The 27,086-nt window shown below is 36.6% G+C and overlaps 1 protein-coding gene and 1 long non-coding RNA gene across 8 annotated transcripts in view; one reads left to right on the forward strand and one right to left on the reverse strand.

The window, feature by feature from the left end:
- TENM3 (teneurin transmembrane protein 3) overlaps positions 1-27,086 on the reverse strand; it is a 991,614-nt gene that overhangs the window by 342,000 nt on the left and 622,528 nt on the right. The window lies entirely within an intron of this gene.
- LOC110125463 (uncharacterized) lies at positions 14,787-21,734 on the forward strand. 2 transcript variants are annotated; one of them, XR_002310078.2, is made up of 3 exons: positions 14,787-15,058; positions 18,070-18,116; positions 20,627-21,734. It is a non-coding gene; the product is annotated as an uncharacterized lncRNA (long non-coding RNA). The 2 variants fall into 2 exon arrangements; XR_002310079.2 differs by lacking the exon at positions 20,627-21,734 and adding an exon at positions 20,293-20,396.

Consider the following 27,086-nt stretch of genomic DNA (forward strand, 5'->3'; position numbering starts at 1 on the left):
TATTTTTTAAAGGCATCATATATTTTTAGAAAATCTTTGTTATTTTAATGTACACATTTATGATAAAATATATGGGCTGCACAAGTCACACAAAGCTTCCCAAAGATCCCTGTTTTTGGCTTCATGGCATCATTCCTGGAACTCTGTCTGCAAGTGATTGATGGAATTAAAAGTTGACCCAAAGAAAACCAACTATTGGCAGGGCCAGCATCCAGTAAACGTCTATCAGGATTGTTCTGACCAACATGGGCTGCACTCTGTTCTAGACGGAGACTAGACTCCATTGACCAGATCCTGCTTTGGAGAAGCTAGGTCTGCAGATAAAATGGGGGAATATCGACCAGCAGTGGTGTGAGAAGCAGAAGCAGAGAACATGTAACCTAATCAGGCAACTGTAATTCGGTAGCGATGGGTATTTCTCAATGCTCCCTCCACCCCCCTAAAGCCTGGCTCAACCATTGCTCATGTGTCGCGATTGACATTTGTTTCTTCCAGGCCTATGGACATGGGTTTCTGTGTTTCTCTCTTTCTTTGCCAAGTTTCTTGATCATACTTCTTTATCGCCCAGGCAACCCAAGTACCTCTAAATCCTTATATTCCAAAAGCACCGAACACAGTATCCACCAGCATTCTGACTCCAGGCTGGTTTTCTCCATAACGTTGGTTACTTAATATTTACTCACAAAAACTGAGCTTATAAGAAATGTCTCTTTAAAAATGTGTTGTATTTAGAGCAAATACATTAGCATGCTTTTTTTTTTTATTGCCAAAATGTTTTGAATAATCATCTGTCAATCACATTTCCCTTTTGTGGGAAGAGAAAGGTCAGCAAGTTGGCAAAAAAAAAAAAAAAAGTGACAGCTCTGGATAGGGTTTTGGTAGGTGGGGATAAAAAGTCACTTCTCATGTACACAGCTGCGTGTAATGAATGCAACATGTTTGAGGCCTATTCTTGGATCAGTTCCCCTACATTTTAAACTCAACTTTTCTTGGCAAGATTTCTGGGGCCATACTGTGTATGTGTCTGAATTCCTTCAGCCAAAATCTCTTAATATGAAAATTCAGCAGTATTGCAGTCTGTGTAGATGTCATGACTCAAAATCCAGTCTGTTTTATGTACCCTGTGACTCTGGACTGACCTCTTTATTACGATGGGCTTATTTTTAGCACAAAGTGATATTTATCTATGTCATTTTCTAAGGCCATATATAAAGATGGGTATATATATTATCCTGTAGACTTATAGTTTACAAGGAATATGTATGGAAGGAAAGCATTTTTTAAGTGAATTAACAGAAAACACATATAACCCAAACCACAGCCTGGCTTTTACCTTAATGAGTAACAATTCCATTGCTGAAAAGAGAGCCAAGCAAGTTCCATCCTGGGGAACCCGGCTTCCTTTCTCTCCCAAAGGAGAAATTCCTCTCAAAATATGGCCACCCCTCCCTCAAAGCAAATGGAAACTCCCTTTTGCATGTTTAAGGTTTCACTTCTATATTCTGGAATTAAGGCTGTATTTGAAAAAATAATTTTTCAGAAATGTGATCTCCATCACAAATACATCTAAATGTCCAAACATCAAAACAAAAGTTATAACACAGATTCTGTTCAACGAGTATAAGTAAAAAGTGGAATATTTTCCCAAGTGAAAAAACCCACGATGATATTTTTAAAAATTTATGAATCTGAAAAGTCTTACTGACTGGGTGCCTAGAAGTCATTCAACACATAAAGAATTTAAATATCAAATCTGAACAGTAACACAAAAAGATTTTGAAAATAAGCTAGAAATCATGAACAGATGCCTCAGCATGAAAGAAATTAGAAATACAAATATGCAAAACTGAAAGGCAAATATTTTGGAAACATGTTTGGAAATTCAATAATTTTCAACAGATAATGATCATGGAGGTATTTTATTTTCTATTTAGAAGATTGTGAATTGTTCTATAAATCGTTAAATTTATTTTAATTTAATTTAATAAATTTATATTAATTTAATTAATTAAAATATTAATCTTAATATTTTAAATTATATTTGTCAAAGTATTAAGCCTAGGTTCAAAATCACATGGAGTTTTAAAATACTTGTCCGATCAAGTAATGAGATAATAACAGGTTTTTGTTTCATATTAAGAAAAGTGATCTTGGCCCAAAAGATATTAAGATGTTGAAATAAGGTCTAAATATTCTGAAATACAATTAGTTTACCACAAAGTACATTAATGACTAAATTAATCCCTATTTTATTTTAACTTCTGGTAAAAGTAGGGTTCTAGTTGTACAAAGGAAATTGACAACACAATGAAAATGATGGAAAAAGCATCCACTCATGTTTTTCTTCATATTTCTGAAAAGAGATTTACCTAAGTGTCAATGGTGGTGTGACAGTCCTTTGTCATTACTTTGGTAGTTGTATTAACTATCTTCAGGTCGCTTCTTTGATTTAAAATTTTTTCTAGGGCAGTGTGTCTGCTTTCACTAGTTTTTTTAAGTCAAAGATTAAAAACTAGATAAAACACTACATTCTCCGTGGTTCTCCAGTATTGGAGTGTGAAAGGAGCTAAGCTACCCATGCAACCAATTACTTTCTCTGGTAAATCCATTATTTGTCAGAATACTGCAAAATATCCATGAGAACCGAACTGATGGTCCATGCGTAAATACTGGCACTGCTTAAAGTAAAAGAGACATTTACTCCCAAACAAAATTACATTTGGAACATTTTGGAAAGAAATGCATAATAAACCACTGCCGAAATCCTAACATGTTCAATTTCCACTTTGAGCGTTTTTGATTCAACTCTTTTGTGGCCAACTCAGTTGAGTTCATACAGCAAAAGAAAGCAATATATTTTGATAGAAAGAATGGAAGCACGAGGTTTCAGAGATTAACCAGGGATCAATCTGGTCTTGACTAACCATCCTTGCGGGCACTTGGAAACATCTGTGTTTCATCAGACACTCCTGAAAACGCATTGCATACCACCACGGAAAAGTCTCCTCCAAACTCTCTCCCTTTCTAATGGAATGTTTTACCAAGATTTGTTTTATATGTTTGACAGAAAATAAATTACTAAGATATAGGAGATTGTCTGAAGATTTGTGATCCTTATAGAGTAGGTTAATATGAGTTAGACAAGATCAGCCTTCAGGATATGTAAGAAGTACAAATGTTTTCAGTAGTTGTCTTAGGCAAGCGGAATAATATGGATTGCTTGACTTTTTTTTTTTTAAAGAAATTTAAAACAATAAAAAACAATAAACATTTTCCTTGATCACTCCAGAGACTGTAATTCAGTTCACATAGTCCCCTAAATTATATAAAATTTATTTTCTGAAGCCATTACTTAAAAGTGCAATGGCTAGTGTGGAAAGAAAAATAAAGAGTTAATGAGTCAAGTGTTTATTTCCTTAGATGATTATCTTCATTATTAAAAGCAAAATAATGTAGCAAGTGAATATTCTCAAAAAATCTAAAAATAAGGATCAATGTGCAAGCACTAAATTTTGATACAACATCTCAGACATCTTTCCTATCTATGTTATGCCATATCATCAAAATGATATAGTTTTTACATAATATATTTTTCTTAACACATTATACCTTGTTTTACTGTTCTGTTGATTGTTTCAAGTTAAGAAAATGATGGATAAAATGTTAATAATACAGATTAAAGTGGAAACTCTATTGTACCAGTAACCATTACTTTGAGAATAACATAAAATTATTGAGTAAATAAATTTCCAGTATTTTTATGTTTTTTTTATTTTTAAAACCTTTTATGTTCTACTGGGGTCATTAGTCGTTCAGTCACGTCCAACTCTTTGCAACTCCATGGACTGTATCCTGCCAGGCTTCTCTGTCTATAGGATTTTCCAGGCAAGAATACTGGAGTGGGTTGCCATTCCCTTCTCCAGATATTGGGGTATAGTTGATTAACAATGTTGTTGTGTTGGTTTCAGGTGTATAGCCAAGTGATTTAGTTATGCATGCATCTGTTCTTTCCTTTAAGTCATACTGATGAGGTTAGATATAATTTTAGGAGATAAGGTCAGCAAAAATGTAACTCATAAAAATGGCACTCTTCTCTGTATTATTATTCTTTCCTTTTAAGTTCCTCTTATCCTTGATTGTTAAAAAAAACAAACAAACAAAAAAAGCAAGTCTGTGATTGGAGGGAGGAGGATGTTGCTAGCTGATCCTGCCTCTAGCAAACACACTCACTTCTCTATAGAATTAACTTAAAAATAGGTCAATTTAGCTCACTTTAAGCAGATTATGTTAATTTTGTCCATTCATTGTTTCTTTTAAGGTTAGTAACATGGTAAAATTTGTGCAAAATCCTCAAATTAAGCACCTATTTTAGACATTCTTACATTGAAAATTTTTGGTCATGTACATTTAAAAAAATTCAGGCCTAAATCAGAGACAACAGCAATCAAACAAATTGAACACAATTTGTTTAACAATTGTGTTAACCAAATTGAACACAAATGAACAAAATTGTGTAAAAAATATAAATCAACAGGGAAAATAAAGTGCTAGAGAAAAAGACTTTAACTGAAAGCCTCAAATCTAAGAAATGAAAATGCAACTTGCCATTAAAGATTTATTAAGATATTTTTACACTGAAATTTCTAAGAAACATTCCATTTACATTTTTGCTTTTTCACTTTTTCAGAAAGATCTGCTAGTTAAATTGCCACATTTAATGTTTCTAAAAATTTTTAACTTTTTCCATTAACTGTAGACTATTACCAATTGCAAACAAAAAAAGTAGGAAATATTGGACCAGTCGACAATTTAAAATATAATTGAATGACAGTTCTTAGCTTATTTACTGTAGGGTTTTTCATACACTTCATTTTAATTCTTGTATACTTTTACAAGTAAAAATGCTTTTTCAAGAACTTATTTGTGGGACACTGATAATCCTGCCTTATTTTTTCCTTGAGTAATACAACACAGTAAGATAAAGTAACAGAACTCTTAAGTACCTTTTTTCCACTAACTATAATATGGGAAAAGAATGACTAAAGTTAATGCAAAGTACAGGTTTAACAGTCAAGCAACATCTAAATGTTCTTCCTCATGCCTTACAAGTGGCTCATTAGAATATATTAAAACTATTTTAAATCTTAAAGTATGGCTTATTAGCAACTGCCAAAAACATTCTCTCAAAATTAAACATCTTATTGTTATGGTTGATGATAAACAGGTGTTCCTTATTTTAAAAATAAATTGGCCATCTTGGAATTTGCAGTATTAACATATGAAGCTTTGCATACATTTTAGAAAACACGAGTGTTTTGTAGTGGTATTGTTCCCTTGCTCACTGCTGATTTTTAACTTTCAGTTTATTTCACTGAACTTCATTAACTCCATTTTTAAAGCCTTTGGAGTGAGCAGTTTTTCAGAACACTGCCTTCTTAACACTGGACATCGCCAAGCAGTCTGAAAGAATAACTCGGCCATATTGACCACAGCTGTGAAAACTTCTACATTATGGATTTCATATTCAGAGCTATTTGGGACTAAACTTTAACTTCTGCAAATAAAGGGTGATCTGGAAGAAAGGGTTTTAAGGATGTGAAGAAATAACTAATATCTTCTTTACAACCCTCTCCCCACCTCTTTTCTGTAAATACTTCATACAACCCTACCAGAACTCTGAAAATAAAATGATAGTAAAGAAAAATTTTAAATTCATACACACATGAACAAAGGGAAGAGGAAATGCAATGACAGCAGAAAAGGATGTTGACAAATTTTGGAAGATGGAAAACAAACAAAATGGTGATAATGGTGAAGCAGAGGGAAGGGGTTAAAGCCCAGGGGCCGTTAGAAAGGAAAACCCACCAAGGGTAAGCTGAGTCTTTCCTTCAGACCTCAGAAAGTCATGGGAAACAGATGACTAGTGTTCCTGAAGTCTGATGTGTGGAAAATTAATTTTTAAAGTAATCTTATTCACCACATCTTAGGAATTATTTACTGCCTATTTTATACATTTAATAAAGGAGAGTTCAGGAACTGAGCCAAATTGTTGAGGCAGCATCATTTTGAGATTGGGAACAAGGTCTGTGGAGCAAGACGGGCTGACACTAGGTCTGTGACCTCCCCATTTCTTACTTTCTGAGCCTCAGTAGCATCATCTGTAAAATGGGGCACCAATACCACCGACCTCATAGAGTTGCTATAAGTATGAAATGAGTTAATATGTAAGTGGCTTGCTGAGAATTGTGCATGGCGGTTGTGTGTGATTTTTTTTAAATAAGGAACTGTAGTATGAGAGGCAAAATTAAAAAATTTGTTCTCATACATTTAGCACATTTTTTCCCCAAGAAAGTTCAGCCCAATACACAGTGAACCTGAATGGCAAGTCGATTCTAAGATTCTAATTTCAAGTGATTCCTCCAGAAGGGATGATTTCCAGGTCTCCACCAAATCCAGAGAGAATTCTTAAATTGGTTCCTTGGGATCTTTCCTGCTCAGTGATGCCCTAATTTACACTTCATAATTTGCAGCCTGCACGTGAGGCATTGTTGAAGAGTCTGAACTGAAAAGAAATTCTTATCATAATTAATTTTTAAGGCAGCAGGGACTTGATTATGAGGTTACCCGAAGCCAACAACAGAAGCGGCGATATCAACGTGACAACAGGTCAAAGTAATGCGGGGACGCCTTCCAGGCCACCACAGAATTCATGTGTTTTGGTTTTAAAAGATGCAACTTCACTTCATGATGCCATTTGCAAAGAACTACAGCCCACTGCTTACTTGGCCTTAGCAGCTTCTAATGTCACAGCTTACACTCCTGTAAAAGGAATTCTCTAAAAACTATAGCTACCCATTGATAAGTAGGCATCTTTACTGAATTTAAAGAATTTTGCATGGCTTCAGAAGTGTTTTATGACAGAGGGCTGCATTTGCATTACAAATAGTTTTTATATAGACAAAAAAAGAGAAGACCGGGCTTGGAGATGAGAGATATTTTACCAGAAAGAATTTAGGAAGTTATCTTAAGACAGTTTCCTCTTAACCGCAGTGGGATTCATCTCCCAGGACAATTGCCTAAGAAGAAAATTGCAAAGCTGGCATTTAAATCTGACCTTCAACCAATGGTAATCCAGGATGATGAACTTCAGTGGGAACCTGGGAATTCTGAAGGGCCATTACAGCCCCTGAGGTCACGGTCGGGAGGACCTTCGCTAGCTGATTCAGACCTCCATAAGCAGCAAATCAAGAATATGAATATTCCCTGCTGATTAGAAACAGCTTTGAGTGTTTCTTTTCTTCATAGCTCATTTCATTTTATTTTCTTTTGTTTTAAAAGAATCCTAATAAGCATAAATATAGAACAGATCCATATGAATGCGAGAGCAGACATCTCAGTTCTCTTTGATTCTCACATTTCGCTTTCTTGCTCATCCTTACTGCTCTGAATCTGAAGATAGTTATGGCCAGAGGCTAAACATTGACTAACAGAAGTTCTCTCTTCTGGATTCTTTTGGGAATTCTCAGGAGAGCACCCAGCAATAAATGGGAATTAAGATAATACACCTCCTATTTATTTTATCTTTCAAAGTCATACATATAGCATGTAATAAGAGCAGAAACTCTGATCTAGAAGGATGAGTGTATTGTGCCAGGGCTTAAGTTTATTCCTCGCTTGGTCACTGGCTTAGGGAAGTGACACTGCATAATCATTAGTGTTTCTAAGCTGTCACTTTGGGGATGGTATCTTTTCTATCGCCTTTTTCTCAGCATGATTGGCAGTGAGAGGGCCAGAAGATAACAAAGGATGATGGTAATGGACGTGAAGATGAAGATGGGTAAGGTGATGAAGATATATACAAGGGCTCACAGAAAGCTGGGTTTCAACTAGTCTAAGGAAAGGTTTTTTTTTTTCCAAATTGCAGTATAGTTGATTTACAATGTTATGTTAGTTTCTATGACACAAATGAACTTATCTACAAAACAGAAACAGACTAACAGGGAAAGTTTTATTCCAAAATGTCACTTCTCGGGTGACATTGCACGCATTTCAGAATTACCTTCCCCAAGCTGTTCTGCAAGCTGTCCAGTGATGAAACCTCGCTAGTCCCTGGAAGAACTAGATTTATTTCTACAGTACTCAACCTTTTTCCCTTGCACTTCTGTCAACTCCTGGTCATCCAGACAATGTATATGCTAGAAGCGAGTGGCTTCCAAAATGGAGACGTACATAGGACATAAGAAAACTTGCCTCTCTATGTGGAGGTATGACTTCTAAGGGAGTTAAATAAAATCCAGAATTCCAAACTGTTGATTTATTATTGGTTTGCTATCATAGCTCCAACCTAGAATATCTTTATAACAAACATTACTTTAGACACGCCTACAGTTTGGTATATATCCATTTATCAATCCTAACATGAATGTTCACAATATACAATCATATTCAAAAGGTTTTGCCTCCAAAGAGGCCATAGTTAAACTAAAATTTTCCTTTAATTTCTATGAACAACTGTACCTATGCTCCACTTTTAAATTTTATAAGGGCTCTAGAAACTTCCAGACAAAACTCATCATTTCACAGAAGAATCCCAGAGGCCATACCTCTCAAATTATTGGCCAGATGTGGGAATAGTAAATCTTCACCAGGATAGTACAGTATGTGGATGTGTGTGTGTGTGTGTGTGTGTGTGTGTGTGTTTGAGAGAGAGACAGAAAGAGAGAGATGCACAATAGATTATTCTCTGTGGGTAACTGGGACCAATCATGTAGTAATCCAAGTGACAGTGCTTGAGCCAAGTCAATTGTTCAGCATTAATTCATTTTGTAACTACAAATAGATTAATTTAAAGCAAGACTTCATCCACCTTAGAACTGCACAATATTTGCCTCTTAAAACACATCTATATTTGTGAGAGTCAGAAATTCATTCAAAATATAAGGTTGCCTGCGAACTGGGCAACATTATAAAAATCAGAGAGATTTGCTCAAATCCCACTGGATACAATCAGACACATTTCTTAACTTTTCTTAACCTCAGTTTCCTCATCTGAAAAATGGGGATAATAATAGGATTTACTTTATAGGGTTTATATAAAAAGTTAAATAAGATCATGAGTAAAGTACATTTAGCAAAGAGCCAGCATAATACACTCAGGAAGCACTTGTTATGGTGATTAATAATTAAAATCTTTAAATGAATAAATAAACAGAAGGTCCTGGCAACTCAGAATTGTCAGCATTGATCTGAAGATTAATTCTCCAAAACTATTCTATATATAATCTCCGTGTGACTTCTATGTCTTCTATATATAATCTCCTGTGACTTTCGTGCATAACCCCAAAGGCAGGATGTGATTCAGAAGAGAGGAGCCAGTCACATCACTCTAAGGGCTTGTCTCAGATTTCCTCCTTTCAGTTCTTACGTCCCTGGTTCCTGAATCTCCCTACGGGTCCCAGTTCTGTGTCTGTGAACCCCTAGCAGACCCAGAAACCCTCTTTCCAAATAAGTAAAGCACATTATGAATTCTACAGTTAAACAGACGTTGCTCCTGGAGAACCTGCTCTATGCGTTCTCTATTTCTGACTTGTTTTCTTGACTTGTTATCTGAAAATAAAAGTGAAGCCATACCTAACAGGACTGTCCGGCTTCTCCAGCAACATTGCTGTCCACTGCAATCCGACACACTATACCTTTCGGTTGAAATATTCTACTTTTCTGGCCTGATTTTCTTTGTTCCCCAATATTTTCAAAAACATTTGTTCCCAAGGCAAATCATAGAGCACCTACAGAGATAAATACTTTGGAAATAATAATATAATAATAATTCATTTTATATTTTAATTTAAGGCCAAATTAGAGGTTTTTTTTTTTCAAAATTAGGGATATTAAAAAACCATATACCTGTAACATGTCTTTATGTATAAATTCAAATTTTGAAATGTAAATCTTCCTTTTGGAGAGATGTGTAGATACCAAACATTTAGTTAAAACATGAAAAATGTCCTTGATCATCAATATTTTTGAAGAGTATGTTAGAAACATAAATCATCAAAATGATGGACTCTTCTTGGCTTTTTCTCTTTTTTGTTTTTGGCTCTGTCCTAAGAACATGGATTTTTAACTCTGCCAAATTCACATGAAATATAACTATCATTTAGAAAAATATAAATCTTTTTTTGTCCTGATACTTATTTTTGTCTTTACTTCTTGACACTTGAATATGCCAATGTAATACTTATTTCCCCCCTCAAAGTGATTTTTAAGCTTTTATTGGGTAATAAGTCATTTCTGGCATTGACTATTTTAGCTATAGGAGACAATATTTTATGAATACTTTTTCTATCATTGTTCTACACGTTGATGTTAGCAACCCATAAAATATGAATGCAAGCAAAATGTAAAAGAATATGCAAGATAGGGGTATATTGTTCAAAAAGTAACAGGGTTGGATAATTTTTTGCATTGGTGATAATGATTCTTATATTTGATTATTGAGAAACTAATAAACATTCAAATCTTACACAGCACAGATCAATGAGAAACAAAATTGAAGATTTATTCCCTATTATTGTTTTCCACTCTGCATATTAGATTGGAAATGGATATTCACTACCTTAGAATTAAGTATTTTGTTATTCATATTTACTCACAACATACTGAGTGACACAATCAGGATGAAGACACAGAAAGGACGCAGACAGTAATGTAGACATTACTGTGAGAATTTGTAAAGCTGCTGTAAAGACTCTGTAAGACACCAGAAAAGACCGTGCATTGCAGGCTTAGATTGTTTTTTCAATCAGTAAGATCATTTCCATGTCATTAATAGGTAAGACCACTTATTAGGGTATGGTTTGTATAACTGTATAGACAGATTTATTATCTTAAAACAAATTCTATCGAGGAATAATATTATTACAGTTACGTTGGGAAATCACTTGCGACCCTCAGAAAAGTCACATGCATATGACCTGATTTAAGTCATGAGTTATTAACCTCAGCTGAACTCAGGAATAAAATCTCATAAATACCTTGAAAAAATGTAGTGTATCAGAAGAAATGTTAAACTGAAATAAAAACAATCAGGAGACAGCAGATCATGAAAAATTGCTTGATTCGAAGAACTTTTAAAGGTTAGAGCTCTGTTAGAGGTTTAAAAGACAGAAAGCAATATGAGAGAGAAAATACAAGGAAGGAAAAGATTAATATGCTCCCTGCCTACTTTTTGTTTTATGATGCTCATTTTTTTTATTTTCCTAAGAAGTTACCATTTTTGCAGCTGGTCAGAAATATCACATTTCTTGATGTCTCAAAAGGTTTTATATGACTAAGCTTCACCACACTTTAACTTATGTAACATATTAAGCAGCTGTTGAAAATAAAAAGGCATTATAGATATTTGAAAAGAGACACCAGTGAGAGAAAAGCAATTTCTCCTGGGGTGTGCATTAAGACTACTTATTTCCTATAATATTCAAATTTTCACCAATATTATAGCAACTAACCGTAGGGATTCTAAAATATAGGCTCCAGGTGCTTTTTACTTGAGACAATTTCTTGGTGCTTTTACAAGTTGGTTAAAAGTTTTATTTTTAATTAATTAAACATATGGTATGTTGGGGAGGTGGGGATTGGATTTATTATAAGGTGTCTCAGGATGACAAGCATGCCAAACAACTCCTTTTAAATGACTATAAGTAGCTTAGTATAAGTGCACTTTATGATGTGAATAAGAAAAAAAAAAGCATATCAGATCATGACTAAAAAAATTCTATATTTAAATTAGGTCAATTTTCACTTCGAGATCATTGTTTAAAATTTTAATAAGCATTTATTTTATGTTGATATATTTTAAGTTTTTCTGTTTTGAGATAGATTGGCAACTTAGGATAATTAAAATACTTGCACACAGCTGTTTATTCACTGTCATATATGCAAACAGGTAAATGATACCTCTCTTCTAATGAACCTTACTTTATATTAACTTAACATTTCTATATGCAACTTTTTTGCTCCATCTTTGCCTGTTTCTCTTTTCATGCCAAGTGAATAAATGAATATATGAAAGTCGATTTCTAGTAAAAAGAAATGTTCAAACCTGGCTCCCAGTCAAAGGGTTCATGTATAACATAATAGATGTATATTAGTTCTTTCCAATTTCAGAGCAAACTAATTTCAGAGTACTAATTTTGGTTATAACATTATATATTTCTTAAAGACACGAAAGTTAAACTGACTTCCCTTCTGCTGCCAAAAAATCTATAGCACATTTCCGACATTTGAAATGCTACATTCTCTTTTGGAATCAAAGACAACAGTGACAGAATGATGAGACCATTCAAATATGCCATGAGGCTTGAAAATCTTTCTGGTCAGAAAATACAGTTACAGAAGCAAGGAAAAGTTGGCCTTCCTTCTCTCTCCTGTGAAAGATCCAGCTGAAATCCATAGGCTTATGGAAAAAATGGACTTAACAGATATTTAAATATTTTGAAATAGTATGTCGATGAAATAGTGTGCCATCAATTAGTATTCAAAACAAGAAAATTATCCACTGGTTTAGCCAACATCAAAGGTTGAGATCTAGTGAAATGGCACAAACGAAATCACTGGAAAGCTGAAAATTGTTTTAATCTTTCAGTTATAGTAATAGTAAATTTTTAAAAAATAAATGCAAAGCGGATATCTATTTTGTACCTTTCTCTCTTCTAAGTGATTTTGGTTTCTATCTATGTGTGTTCTGAACAATTATTTCATATATGATGTAAACAGCAAAGTTTTTTTTTAATCTATTTATCTCACTGCACTGCATGTGGGATCTTATCTCCTCAGCTAGGGATAGAACCTGTGCGCCCTGAATTGAAAGTGCAGAGTCTTAACTACTGGACGCCAGGGAAGTTCCAACAGCAAAGCGTTTACACAGTCCCATAATAATAATTCTCTGGGAAATTTTATAAGGATTTATTTTGCACATTTCTTCAGGTTAGTTCAGTATTATACATGTTCTGAGTGAACCACATTTCTAGGCAAGTGCAGAATCAGAATTCCTATTTTAAAGAGTTACTTCAAACCCAAAGGGCTAAGGTAGATTTTGGAAATGTAGTTCATGCTTTTAAAAAAGAAAGCTCATTTGTCTTTTCTCATGCAGACACATCATAAAATAACTAGATTGTTAAAAAAACTAATTTTTCTTAAACCATAGTATTTTTCCATATTGGTTATAAAAATGGTTGATTTCACTTAACTATTCTTTTAAAAGAAATTAATGTTGGTATACATTTCTGAACAGTTTTCAAGGACTTTACAAAATTAAGCAACATCCATAATAGGGATAAATTTTGACAGAACAACCAGGAGCAGAGAGCATGAACTATTAGGGAAATAAACCCCGGTTTGGTCTGATCTGATATCAAAAAAAGTCCAATCACCACAAATAGGCACAAAAATTTGACTGTAGTTTCTTAGCAACTATAACATAAATGAAAATGTTAAGTTACATAGTTTCCACTTGCTGAAAGAAGAAATCAAATTTATTGGCAAGAATAAATTTTTCCAGGAACTAAACTCACGAAGGAATATATTATATAAGATAATGAACATAATCTTCAACTATGATCTTACAACTTCTATAACTGTCTCACTATGCCAATATATTCCAAGCTTAGGACAATTTTGTGCTACTGGATTAAGTTATGTTCTCATTGATATTATGGCCTCTTGATTTAAGAGATTTACTATAATTAGTGTTGACAGGATTGAGTCCTCATGTTGGTTGAAAGCTCCTCCAAGGACAGAAACTGTCTTGGATCTACACTTCAAAGTGTTTATTAAATGAGTGATTATTTACCTCCTTCCATTAGGAGCTTAAATGAAACACTGAATGACAGTTTAGTTGGGAATAGAAATCACTTATTTTTCCTCTGCACGTCAAAAGCATTTTGAAAAAAAAATCTTCTGTTTTCTGTTTATACTCTTAGAAGACTTCTGTTTGAGAGGTGATTCTCTGGAGGTAATCTGTTCTCTCAGGTTACTTTAGCATTTTTCTCTCTATTCTTAACATTTCAAATTTTCTTGGCAAAAGTATCTTTTCCCCTGTTCTGCACATGTCATCCTTCAGTTCTGGAAAATCCTTAGTTCTAATCCCTTTGAAGGCTGCTTTTCTCTATTTCTTTCTCTTTCTGATATTCTCCAAACCTGTAAGTTGTAGGCAATTATTTTATTCTCCATATTTTTTATTTGTTCATTCATATTTTTTTCAATCTCTATTTCTTTATTCTCTCTTTGAATTTCTTAAGCCTAACTTCCAGTCCCCTATTTTTCTCCAACTATGTTGAATTTAGAGATTTACTTATTATGTTTTTTTGGACCATACTTTTCAGAATTTTTAACAGTACTTTTTCCACATACTTTGCTCTCCTCTGTCGAATTTGTTTTCATAGTTTCTTATTCTTTACGAATGCTATCCCTTCCTCATCACTTTGAGGATAACTAACATGCTTATTTAAAACTAATTATTTTTACTTCAGGTGCAGTAAATTCATCTCCCAAACACTGTTTTTACTGACTTGCTTAGCATTAATGTTACTTATCTATTTTTGGATTTTGATTTGCATATTCATTTTGAATAGTATTCCATATATATTCTTTCTTCATTCATATCTCCCTGTTTTGAAGTGTTTTGCTGCCTTCACCCAGCCCCCCATAAGCCCAGTCCAGAATCAGATCAGTAGCTAGGAGCTCTTGTTCTGTCACAAAGCTGGGAATATTACACATCCAAACTCCAAGTCAGGGAGCATGCGGGCTCAGGTCTTGGCTAGCAGGCTGAGTCTGCTTCATCCGACCATGTCCCATACTCAGTTTTCTAGGGAGACCTTTTTCCCCAGCTTCCTTTTGCTACTCTGCAGTCCCTGGTTTCAAGCTCAGAGACTGGCTCAGGTCCAAGCCTTTGATGGATCACTGTTAGCCCTGGGCATCCAGCCGGAGACAGATTCCTGCCTGCTCCTGACTGCTTTCCTAACAAACTTCAGTAGGTCCTCACTTCCGCTTCACTTAACTGGTATATTTCTGTTTCATTTTTCAGCCACAGAGATATTTATCTTGTTTTTTTTCTATTACTTTAATATCTTGTCTATCAGCTTTGGTATTTAGAACCAAGGAGGGAGGGAGGGGATGTCTGTGTGCGGACAGGGTGGAGATGAATGTGTAAGCACACGATGCCATGTTCACAGGGAATCTTCATTGTTTTCTGAACTACATCGCCAGCCTATGAGCAAACACACCCAAGGGATGACATCTTCTCTTGGAATCTCAGTTTAGGAGAAGAGACAGCTCCCTGGTACGTCCTCTACCCCAACAGCTAAGCCAAGCACCCCAGAGTACTTGAATTAGACTCATCTGAAACCCTCATTTAAAAATGCACATACTTGGGCCTCTCTCCAGATTTACCATGTGGGAATATCTGAGGTTGGGAGCCCAGGAGTTTGCATTTTTAACTGCACTTGAGCCCGTTTTCTGCAAACAAGTCTAAAGAATCAGTGCCTCTCCAACAACCTCCTAGTTGTCAGATCCTGCTTCTGAGACTCTCCCAGGTTCTCTCCTGTGATCCCAGGAGGAACAGTGAAGGCTTTGAACACAACCAGCAACTTCAGATACTCGACAGGAAACACTTGTCATCCAAAGCCCTTCAGGAAGCATCTTAAAAGCAAGAAGGCATGCAAAAAGCATTCTCTTGCTAGTTACCACCAAGAGACAAGTTCAAGCCATCTCAAAGCTCAGAAGTGAAGAGAGCTATCAGGACAGGCTTTAGATAACTGCCCTTGACCACTGGGCAGGGCTTAGGCATAAGTCCACGTATCAAACCATCACAGCTGATGGGGTGTCACAGCAGGGTAATGCCTGGTTTGAACTCTCTCCGAGACCTCCCTTAAAGCACACTGAAGCAGTGACAGGGGAAGAAACGTGAGTCAAATAATGAAAAATGATAACAAATGCTTCTCCCATGCACATTAATGGACAAGGAGAATGCATCTTGAGGGGAAAAAAAGGAGAAAATATTCAAAATATACTTAGTTCAAATACAGTGAATGAAAAAAAAATGCTTTCATCTCTCCCATTAGCAATGCAATATGGTAAATCAAAACTAAAGGGCGACGCTTCTGCCCAAATATTTCCATAACCTGGGAAAAAACTTTTCTTTTTTTTCTTTTTGTTCATGTGCTCGCCGTTTGTAGTCCTCAGTTTGAAGACAATTTCTCATCTTTGTCCTTGCTCTGCTGTTAGCCCCGCCTCACCGCTTCTTAATTTCCATGTGGCATTGAGGCTTCTTGAGCATCCAAGTAGAAAGCAAGTCCCATTAATTATAGCAATGTGTTGTAACTGCAGAATCACAAAATTATTTTACATGGGGAAAAAAAAACACCATTAAAAAAAATTAGCTGAGAATGAATCATTAGCGAGGCCCAGCAAAGAGAATTACTGTGCTTCTCTAAAGACAGAGGGGAAGCTGACTCTTGCATCTTAAGGTTCCATGGCCTTCTCTCATACCTACTGTGACATCCAGATATGAGAACTGTCAAGACTACACACACTGCGGGGTTAAAAGTCTTTCTGAGTGTGCTATACCATTTCCAGAACAAGAAAATCAGAGTGTCGCCTGATGAGTGATTATACACATGACTACATCATCATAATCGTCGTCTTTATTACTGACATTTCCCCAGCATATCTTTCATGTTCTGTATTAGACATTGTTTTTGTTTTGTCGGGATTTTGAATAGAAGGACATGATCCTTGTGAACTTAAAATTATAAAATGTAATCCAGTAATCATGGGCCTCCCACGTGGTGCGAGTGGTAAAGAACCTGCCTGCCAATGCAGGAGATGTTAGAGACACAAGTTTGATCCCTGGATCAGGAAGATCCCCTGGAGGAGGGCATGGCAACCCACTCCAGTATTCTTGCCTGGAGAATCCCATGGACGGAGGGGCCTAGTGGGCTGCAGTCCATGGGGTTGCAAAGAGTTGTACTCGACTGAAGCAACTTAGCATACCCTTGCAATATGGTAATCATACAGACTTTTTTGAAGACCTGCCAATACCCAGGGGAGAAGGCAATGGCACCCCACTCCAGTACTCTTGCCTGGAAAATCCCATGGATGGAGGAGCCTGGTAGGCTGCAGGTCATGGGAGTCGTAAGAGTTGGACATGACTGAAGTGACTTAGCAGCAGCAATACCCAAAGAAAATGTGCTTTTTTGGTGTGCTCATATCACTAAGGTATGGTCCTCAGGATGGATTTAAGTATATAAGACAAACAAGCTCTCTGCAGGTTAACGTCTATCGGACAAATAACCCACAGGAGTGGACATAAGGTGTAGGGCCCTTATCATCCAGTCCTGAAGGACTAGAAGTGGCGGGAGGAGGGTGGGGGGAGAGCCCACAGCAGTGTAACTGTGGGAAGGGTGCCATTATCTGTGTTGGGGAACACCCAGCTCTGGCACTGGGTCTGTGCCCAGAAGCGAAAACTGCATCAGAGCTCATGGGGCTAGTTCACTTAATATGAGACCAGGGGGCCTTTGCTCAGGCTGCTGGGATGAAAGGAAACATGCCACCTTGTAACTCAAACTGGAATAGGAACTGTATTTCTCATAGAAATTGTGATATAACAGAGTTATGGCATTTTATCTTCCTAGGACCCTGCTGCCAGAGAGATGCCAGCTGCCCCAATCAGATAAACACCTGCTTTGTGGCTGGGAGGCAAGACCAAAAATGTCCACTGGGGCAATCTGGCGTGGCCCTTCCCTGATGAGAAAGGGTCTCTAGAAACCTCCCTGCAATGCTGAAAGTGGATGTCGCTAGGAGTCGCATGTATTTGCCCTGACTCTTCAGTTATTCTTTCCCTCATCTGGGGTGTTTACCTCATTTGTCAGAGTGTCATAGCACAGACGAAGCAAGTAATTTGAAACCTTTGCCCGCCATGGTTATCTGAATCCTTGACTGGCCCCGGTTATCTGGGAAACCAAGCCTGAGGTTTCCCATCTTTAAATAATGCCCATTCTGCTAACTTAACAGGAAAGAGGTTGCTGAAAGACCCACAGACCACCTCAAGTGATCCTCTGGTGAGTATTTCATCATGAATAACACTGGCCATAAGACCTGGTTTCTTGAAGAAGAATGCTTCCTGAATGGATGCATAAATTCTATTTCACCCACACTGAATCCACTGAACTTTAATGGGAAAAGAGTGCAATATAAAAGATGACTTTTTATTTTAGACTTTTCAACTGGGCAAGTTCAATTTGATTTTTAAAAAAGAGCCATAGTGTTTGGTGATGCTAACCAACCCATAGCTCGTGGCCTTATCTCCAATTCCTTGCTGTCCCACATCTGTAGCACACTCAAGTCAAGAGTTCTTTTTATTTTCTCCTTTTCAAGATCGGAGCCCTTTCAGTTCACAGAAGGGCTTCCCTGGTGGCTAAGTTGGTAAAGAATCCACCTGCAATAACAGAGTCACGGGCTTTATCCCTGGGTCCAGAAGATCGCCTGCAGGAGGAAATGGCAACCCACTCCGGTATTCTTGCCTGGAGAATCCCATGGACAGAGGAGCCTGGTGGGCTACAGTCCACGGGGTCACAAACAGTGGGACACAACTGAATGACTAAACCACCAGCACCAGGCTAGTCCACAGAAAATAAATATTTGCAATTGATCCTAAGGTTTTCTCTGGAAGAACATGATCTTTCCAGTCAGTCAGTTTTCCAACCCTTACCCCATTTTCCAGGAATCCAATATATTTCTGCCTGCATTTTATTTAGCTTTTATTGTCACAGAAGGAAATGTCTATTAAGGCATTTGCATGCAAGGAGTTCAGGGAGGAATGGTTGATAAATCGGTGTCTTTTTTTTTTTTTTTTGAGGAATCTGGGAGAAAAGATTTAAATACAACTAAGTTAATACTTATCTCTATTCTTAATGATTTACTAACAAGAGGATCTGAAAAAAGAAACTCTCTGGTCAATATCTCTCCCACTGCACACCGGGGTATTAGCTTACTGCCCTGGTTGTTTTTTTTCCCATGGTGAGTTTATGATTATACTTCTAGATGACTCTTAAAAAGATAGAGAGCCAACATTCAAGGTGAGCTCATCTCTGAAGAAAGAAATGAAAGGCACATTTGTACTCAGTAGTTCAGGTTTATAAAAATGGGCAGGAGTTTGCCAAAAATGCTTGAAAAAATGTCAAGGTTACTTGTAACAATTTTGTGTACATCAATTCTGAAAGGGATTTTTAATGCTTTGGCATTGCCATTCCAGTGCTTGCTAATAATATTTTTTAATTAATTTTTAATTGGAGTGTAGTTGCTTGACCATGTTGTGTTATTTTGCTGTACCAGCAAAGTGAATCAGCTATATGTTTACATACATCCCCCTTTTCGGATTTCCTGCCCATTTAGTTTACCACAGAGCATTGAGTGGAGTTCCCAGTGCTACACAGTAGGTTCTTATTAGTTATCAATTTTATACATAGTATTATTAGTGTATACAAGGAGGATCTGGGACTGAAGACTGAATTACCTTAGCAAAGGTATTAAGGAAAACCAGGTCATTTGCTAACGATCTAATGGGATGTCTTTTTTAAATGATGCAATATATTTTGAACAAATGTCAATTTCATTATTGAGACTTTTAAAATTCAGAGTCATTCTTTATAGCTTTAATATGTTCAGCCCCAAGTTTTTCTTCTTATTGAAGGTCAGTATATAACAACATTCACTCCCTCATTCACTCAATAAAGGCTTAAGGTCCCAGGTCCTAACACCCACGTCATTCAGGTTACAATGTCATAAAAAGTAACAATGTGACATTTCCTTTCCTGTTGGAATGACATTATTTAAAAGATCGGAACTACTTACTACTAGCTTTTCTTCATGGAGGTTTCGAGGGTCACTCTTACCTATAATACATTATTTTGACATATTTTGATAAATTTAGTTGCTGTGAAATGAGGGAGCTGACCCTGAGGATATCTATTTATCTTTAAATGAGTAGATCTTGGCTGTATTAAAATTCAACCTAAATGGTTAAGACCCCACCTAGAAGTAAAAACATTAGTTTTCTAAATTGATAAACAAAAGTTTATTCCTTCTTATATTATTGAATTTATTTCATGTGAGATTGGTTTTTATGTTTGAACTCTGCCCACCAGAACTAGATTGAAATATTCAGGGAATGAGTATAAAGCAATAAAACTGACTTCCAGACGCCACACATCAAAAACCAATCCTCTTATTTTACAGTTACACAGTGGCCAGAAAGTTCTTCAAATCACCTCTTTATAATTCTAATCAGTACAAATGGAATGAAAGCAAACAGCATTCTTGATGTAAAGGTGACTGTTCTTTTGCTTCGCACTGTATATATAAGTTTGTTTCATTGCCTTCCTTTGTCCTAAAATTTTAATAATGGCAAATCTTGTCACGTACAGAATGGGAATTAAAGATCTGAAACGTAATTAATCAAACATCATTTCAGTCTATTTTTGTTAGTGAAAATGGAGGCAAAAATTAAAACGTGCTTTTGCAAATTTACTTTTTAATATTGAAACACCATCTGACATTCTTGCTTCCACAGGCTCTTAAGGAAGTTACAGAGCATCTGATATTCAGAAAACAAGAGCAAGTAACCATGAAAGCATCACTTTAAGAGTAAGAGTGGTCCTTATTAAAGATTTGAAAATGTTTACAGGTGAAGAAACTGAGGAGCGATAATCACGACCTAGGACAGCTTCCACCTCTGGCATGTGTCAAGTTCCTTGTGTGTGCGTGTGTGGGGGGGTGCTTTTTCCTTTGCCATCACATTAGGTGTCCTGCATGGTACCATGAACTCAACATGCTTTCACTGTATCCCTGCTAATCACGCGACTTCCAGAAACATGAAGATCCAAGGGGAGGGTGAGGAGGGAGGTGAGGATGCTGGGTCTGCTCCTGACACCTTAACTATTCAACCTCAAGTCTGAGCATAAAAGGAGACACTCCAGGGAACCAAGTGAGGTGTGGGAGGAAGACTGGGGAAGGCTCCAGGAGGGCGACTGGGGGCCAGTTTTACCTTATGGGGGGCCAGGTGACGTCAGAGGGGAATGCAGGCAGAGGGACCCTTTTTGATGGGAAGTAGTGAGGAATATGCCCATCACCTTTTTCAGGGCTGGCTGCTGGGTTTGATTCTTCATTGTTGTTTAGTGACTAAGTTGTGTCCGACTCTTTGTGACCTCTTGAACTTAACCTGATAGGCTCCTCTGTCCATGGGATTCTCCAGGCAAGAATACTGGAGCGGGTTGCCATTTCCTTCTCCAGGGGATCGTCCCGATCCAGGGATGGAACATGCATCTCCTGCACTGGCAGGCTGATTCTTTACCACTGAGCCACTTTTGGAAGCCCCTTGATTCCGCAAACATCTACCAAAAAGCCAGGCCAGAAGTTCGAGACCAGAGTGTCACCTTAAAGCACCTTTCAGCTGCCTTCCTGACACCCCCTAATCCATTTAGGAAGAGACCTGCCTTCCATGGCAAAGTGTGAGTCCTGAGGTTGGAGACGTTCAAGGACAGTCAGGGATGAGGCGCCTTCACCTTGCGCTTGTCCTCAGCCCACGGCACGTGGTTACACGCCTCAGGCTCCCTTGATGGGGGCTTTATACCCACAATAGGCTTACGCTGATGGGATTTCCTAAGTGTCATCTTGTTTGAATGCAATATAATAGAACACAGTAATTAATAAACATGCTTTATCGACACGCTGCGGTTTGGGGTCTCTAGAACTCAGAATTCTTTAGGAGGCACGCGCTTCACACGAGCACAGACTTGACATTTTTAATCAGCCCAACTGCACTGCCTGAGCACACGAGGTGTCAACACGAGAAAGTGAAAATACTGTCTCTGCAGCTTCCAGTTCTCCACGCTCTGATTAGGCATACACTGTCAGCTCCATTTGTACTTGATCCATAAAAAGAGTTGCATCGTGATATTCTCTTCAAATTCTGGCAAGCTTTATTGATGGCTTACATGTCTGAGTTCATTTGGCTTCTATTAAAAACTCAAATTTATTTTTCTTAAAGTGATGAATGACTTCACTTTGCAGGTGTAGTTTTTCATATTCCAAAATAATATTTCTGACCTTGGGAAAGATGTAGATTGAATACTCTTTGCTCACCACCCATAGATTTTCGCTTTTAGGTTACACACTCAAAAACTATTAAGAACTTTAATCGGCCTCATGACATCTTACTGCGCTGAATAATGGAAGAGTTCTGGCTATTCATATTTTACTGAACTAGACAGGGAAGCAAATTTTTAGGGTTTTAAAAACATCAGGCTGATGGTGACTGCAAAATGAATTGGTAACTTCTGATGCACAGTGATAAGCTGAAATTTTTATTACCAAATGAGGAAAATAATCGCAATACAGAAAGAACCTGCTATTAAACTGCATCCTGCTTTGCAAAGGTATCCTATGGTCCCATGGGGGTCAGAACATGCCTATCTTAGCAAAGACCTACTATCACTTCTAGAACAGTGGATGAAAACTAATCTTCTCTGAAGAACAGATACTATTTAAACTTAACTTAATCTGATGTCTCAACCCTCTTTTACTCTCCCAGTCATCAGATAGTATGCCTGTAACTGCCTAAAATTCTTCAACACGACACATAATCTGGGGTATATGCTATTCTTGTATTTATACTCAAAGTTAAGGGCATCATACCTGTGGCAAGTTACAAGGAAGAGACGTCAGAAGTCTTCTAAAACAGATGCACAATCTTTTATTTATTACAGACCTTTTTATTGTTACAGCTGTACCATCATTATATTTCAAAATAATTACTTATGCTCTGTTTGTTTGAACTATGAAAGGATAGTCACTGCGGTCTTGTAATAGTATCTTTCTGGAGAAATCTTATTCTTGACTGATCAACCTAAGGACTTCTAAGTATATTTCACTTGACTGAACTGCCGTCTTTGCCAAACTCTATCTGAATGATAGGAATATTGAACAGCCTAGCTTTGGAAATGCTCGGGCTGACACTTCAGTCCTATTTTAGCCACAAAATATGTAAGTGACCAAAGAAAGAATCTAAAAATGTTTTGAGCTAATTAAACTGTGAACAAAGATATCTAAGAAAAAACCCAGCTCTGCTACCTAAACACATTTCCATCATAGTTTTATCTTTTCTTTCCTTCTCAAGTTGACTTTGTCAGAGAAATGACTAAAAAAATCCTTCCACTGAAGAAGACGTTATATCTTAAATAAGTTTTATGCTTTAAAATGATATTCAAGTATTATACAGTTCACAAAATTTGAGTTGTCTTATGAAACACTCACTCATTCGGCCTACCAAAATTTATCGATGTGATTTCTCTCCTACTTCTTTAAAGGTTCACCATAATTGCGGGATAAGAAAATCCTAGCAAACAGCAAGTTTTACCCACATAAAAATTCCGATGAAAACCAAACCAACTCCCTCATGCCCCCCTGAAGAGGTGAAGTATATTAAATTTTCTTCTAAGCTCACTGGAAAATTTCCATTATGTCCACTTTGATTTATTTTGGGCCATGGATGTGCACATGTTTATTTTTATGGTTGGTTATGTCTACGTTGGCCCAGAAAGCAGACTACTGAACTAACATCAGTGTGAAAGCACAAAGCTTTGAAGAGCTGCTCTAACTCTGTTTTTACTCTAAGAGCAGCCAGTTACAAGGCTAGGAGGCAGGTGGAGCAGCCGTATACAGAAACTGTACCCTGATCGGGTACACATTTCTGTAAAGATGGTATTTTGCCCAGTAACAATTAAAATAAAGGCCTTTCCCTCTATAGTTTTTAATGAAATGCTCAAGACTAGCAAAGGAAAGGATTCCTGTGTTTTGTTATTTCAATAAAACGAGTGAAGGGAGCAGCTACTAAGTTCAGAGCTAGAGGCTGGCCCATCACCTAAACCAAGGGCAGTCCTGGAACTGCCCTTGACGGAAGGTAGGAGATGCTAACAGGTATAAGAGAACCAGGGTTCCACACCATTACACGGTTCCGGCATCTCTTTTGTTTATGACCTCTGACAACTGTCTTTGTTAATCAATATCTGTGAACCTTGTTTAGCACAGATAAGAAGAGCTTTAGTGTAAGTCAAAAGGATATATACGCCCCTATATTCTTAGTAGCACTATTCACAAAAATCAAGATGTGGAAACAACGTAATGTCCATTGACTGATGAATGGATAAAGAAGATGCAACATGGATATAAAATGGAATACTATTTGGCCATAAAAAGAATGAAACAATGCCGTTGCAACTTGGATGGACCTAGAGATGATCATACCAAGTGAAGTAAGTCAGAAAGAGAAGACAAACACCATATGACATCACTTACTATGTGGAATCTAAAACAGGACACAAATGAACTTATCTTGAAATAGACTCACAGATGGGATAGGATGGACTATGAGTCTGGGGTTAGCAGATGCAAACTATTATATAGAGAACAAATAAACAGGTCCTACTGTATAGAACAGGGTACTACATTCAATATCCTGTGATAAACCGTCATGGAAAAGAATATGAAAAAGAATATATATTTATATATATGCATAACAGAACCATTTTGCTAGATAGCAGAAATTAACACAACATTGTAATGCAGCTACACTTCAAGAAAAGAAAGGAAAATAGGAAAATAGGAATAGTGAAGTAGTTGGTAAATAGATAAAGGAACATCTCTAAGTGGGAACAGGAAATGGAGCATGCCATAGAGTTCCCATTCACTCCCTTATCTCTTCCTTGATATATTTTCATCTCCATTTGGAACTATAAAAGATCAGGAAATGGATAAAGAATAAAGAACATTAAGAAAAGATTAATCCCCAAATATCGGAGAAACCAACTCTGCTATGCTTGTCACTGAAAGAGGTCTTGAGGTCTGTGGTCATTTATAAAAGATAAGTGCAAGAGAAATTAATATTATATAGTAAAAAATGTGTGACTCAATGTCTCACTTAATATTCTTATTCATCTGTGGTCCTAAAAAGAAATGGAAAACCATTTTGATAAAACAGATGTTGAATGGTCTCAGTGGAAAATGATTGAAGGCTTGCACCATGTAATTATTATAAAATACCACACATCTGGTACAAAGTTTGGCCTTAAATCAAAAGTCATTTAGGACAAAATGAGCAAGGAGACTTCCAGCCTCATGAAAAGTCTGAGCTTGGAGTTTATAGGATGATTTCAATTTAAAATTCTCTCTTTACTAAATATTATTTACTTCTTGACTATACAGCAAGTTTCTTCAAACCACCAACCAAATAATTAGGACATTTAAAGTGAACTATGAGCTACTATTTCAAAGAAAATATGGTAATGTAAAATTACACAAAGCAATCTGGTTCCATGCAGGGGGGGGAAATGAAAGAATGTAGAACGTTTACAAATGACCTTTTCATTCATGAAAAGCTAAGGTCTCAAAGGAACGTTGGAATAACTCGCATATGAGTTTATCACTAATCCATCATCAGGGAAAAAACTAAGCTGAGAGAGGACCCCGTTAATGTATTCTGAGTCCACTGGAGCAGAAGCAGGAATGTTCTGGCTGTAATTTTTCTCTCCATCGCTACAGCCATCTGCCCGTCATGGGTCACATTCACTACGTACCATCAGCAGAGAGCTGCTCCGCATTTATATTTATCAAAAGTCAAATCTTGAAGCTGGTAATGCCTTGCTTTCTGTCTACCTTGAAAGTGCAATGTGAGTCCTAAATTAATCTGATAAATAGAAATAACAGGATATTACCGTATAACCCCTTCTAAGTCAACAACTCTCAGAGGAAGCTGTGACTTTATGGCAGAAAAAAGAAAAACTTTCAGTAATGAAATAATGCTAGTAAGAATGAATCTGAAAATGCTTGGAGCTCCCTTAATTAGAAAAACAGCTCCCTTAAAAAATGTTTGTATTGTGAATTTTTTTAAGATTCACTTCAAATACATGACTTTGCTATTTATTATACTTTGTGAGACTGCTAAATTGTTACAAGTTTATCCATCTACTGAATTTTATTTTTCTCATCCACAAAGATGTTAAATTTTAAAAATAACTTTAATGTTATATGTAATATGCTAGCTTTACAATATCAACAGTACTTGGAAATAAATGAAATGTGCCTTATTTAGCCAACATACAGTGCTTTATCGATATACAAACAGAAAAATGTCAGGAAACGAGATGATTAAGAAACACATGAGCTTTGTGTCTTAAAGGTTACCCATTTTAGGTTACAGTAATTGATCCCAGTCACTTCAAATGTTTAAAACATTCCAAACCCTCAGCCAAATGTTGAAGAAATAACTCTGCCAGAATTTCAGTAGAGAAAATTTTAGAAGCCTGTTCAAATCCAAAGAAAGGGAAAAATATATATTATTGCTGAAAGTTGTACGTGTGTTCTGCTTTCCAATGAAAACCATAGCCAAATAAGCTTTCATTAAATTGGAACAAGATGACAAATATGAAAACTGAAATGCATACAGTAAATTGAAACATTAAACATTACATAAGGTCTCTAATGTGAAACAAAAAAAATTTCGAGACAGAAAATAAAAGAAAATATTTTCAGTATCTTAACAGCTGTCTCCTCTTTCCCCCAAGACACACAAGTAAAATAGGTAATGCCCTTTGAAATCAAACTTCGGTTTTTAAAACAGCAAAGAAGGAATGCTGGTTAATTCAGACATTTTGCTACCAAGATGTTACTCATGGAGGAATATTTACAGTAGCTGCAAACACAGACTATCTGCAGACCCTTTTACCGCACTCAGGTGAAGTGACAGACTGTCAGAGACTCACTCGCCATAAACCTCACCTTCACGACAATAACACGTTGTATATAAAACTGCAAACTGGCAGGCGAGCCATGATCTTATTGCAGAGCAGTTTGGGGTGCATTTTCCATCTTCTATGAAGGTTATAACAAAAACTGAACAAGTAGTGCGTTTTACAGCTCAAATGGGCCATGGTGTAATACAGAGATTGCGGGGGAAAACTTGTTTTGTCTTAGTCTGT

The sequence above is a fragment of the Odocoileus virginianus genome, chromosome 32, assembly GCF_023699985.2.
Source record: "Odocoileus virginianus isolate 20LAN1187 ecotype Illinois chromosome 32, Ovbor_1.2, whole genome shotgun sequence".
Taxonomy (NCBI): Eukaryota; Metazoa; Chordata; class Mammalia; order Artiodactyla; family Cervidae; genus Odocoileus; species Odocoileus virginianus.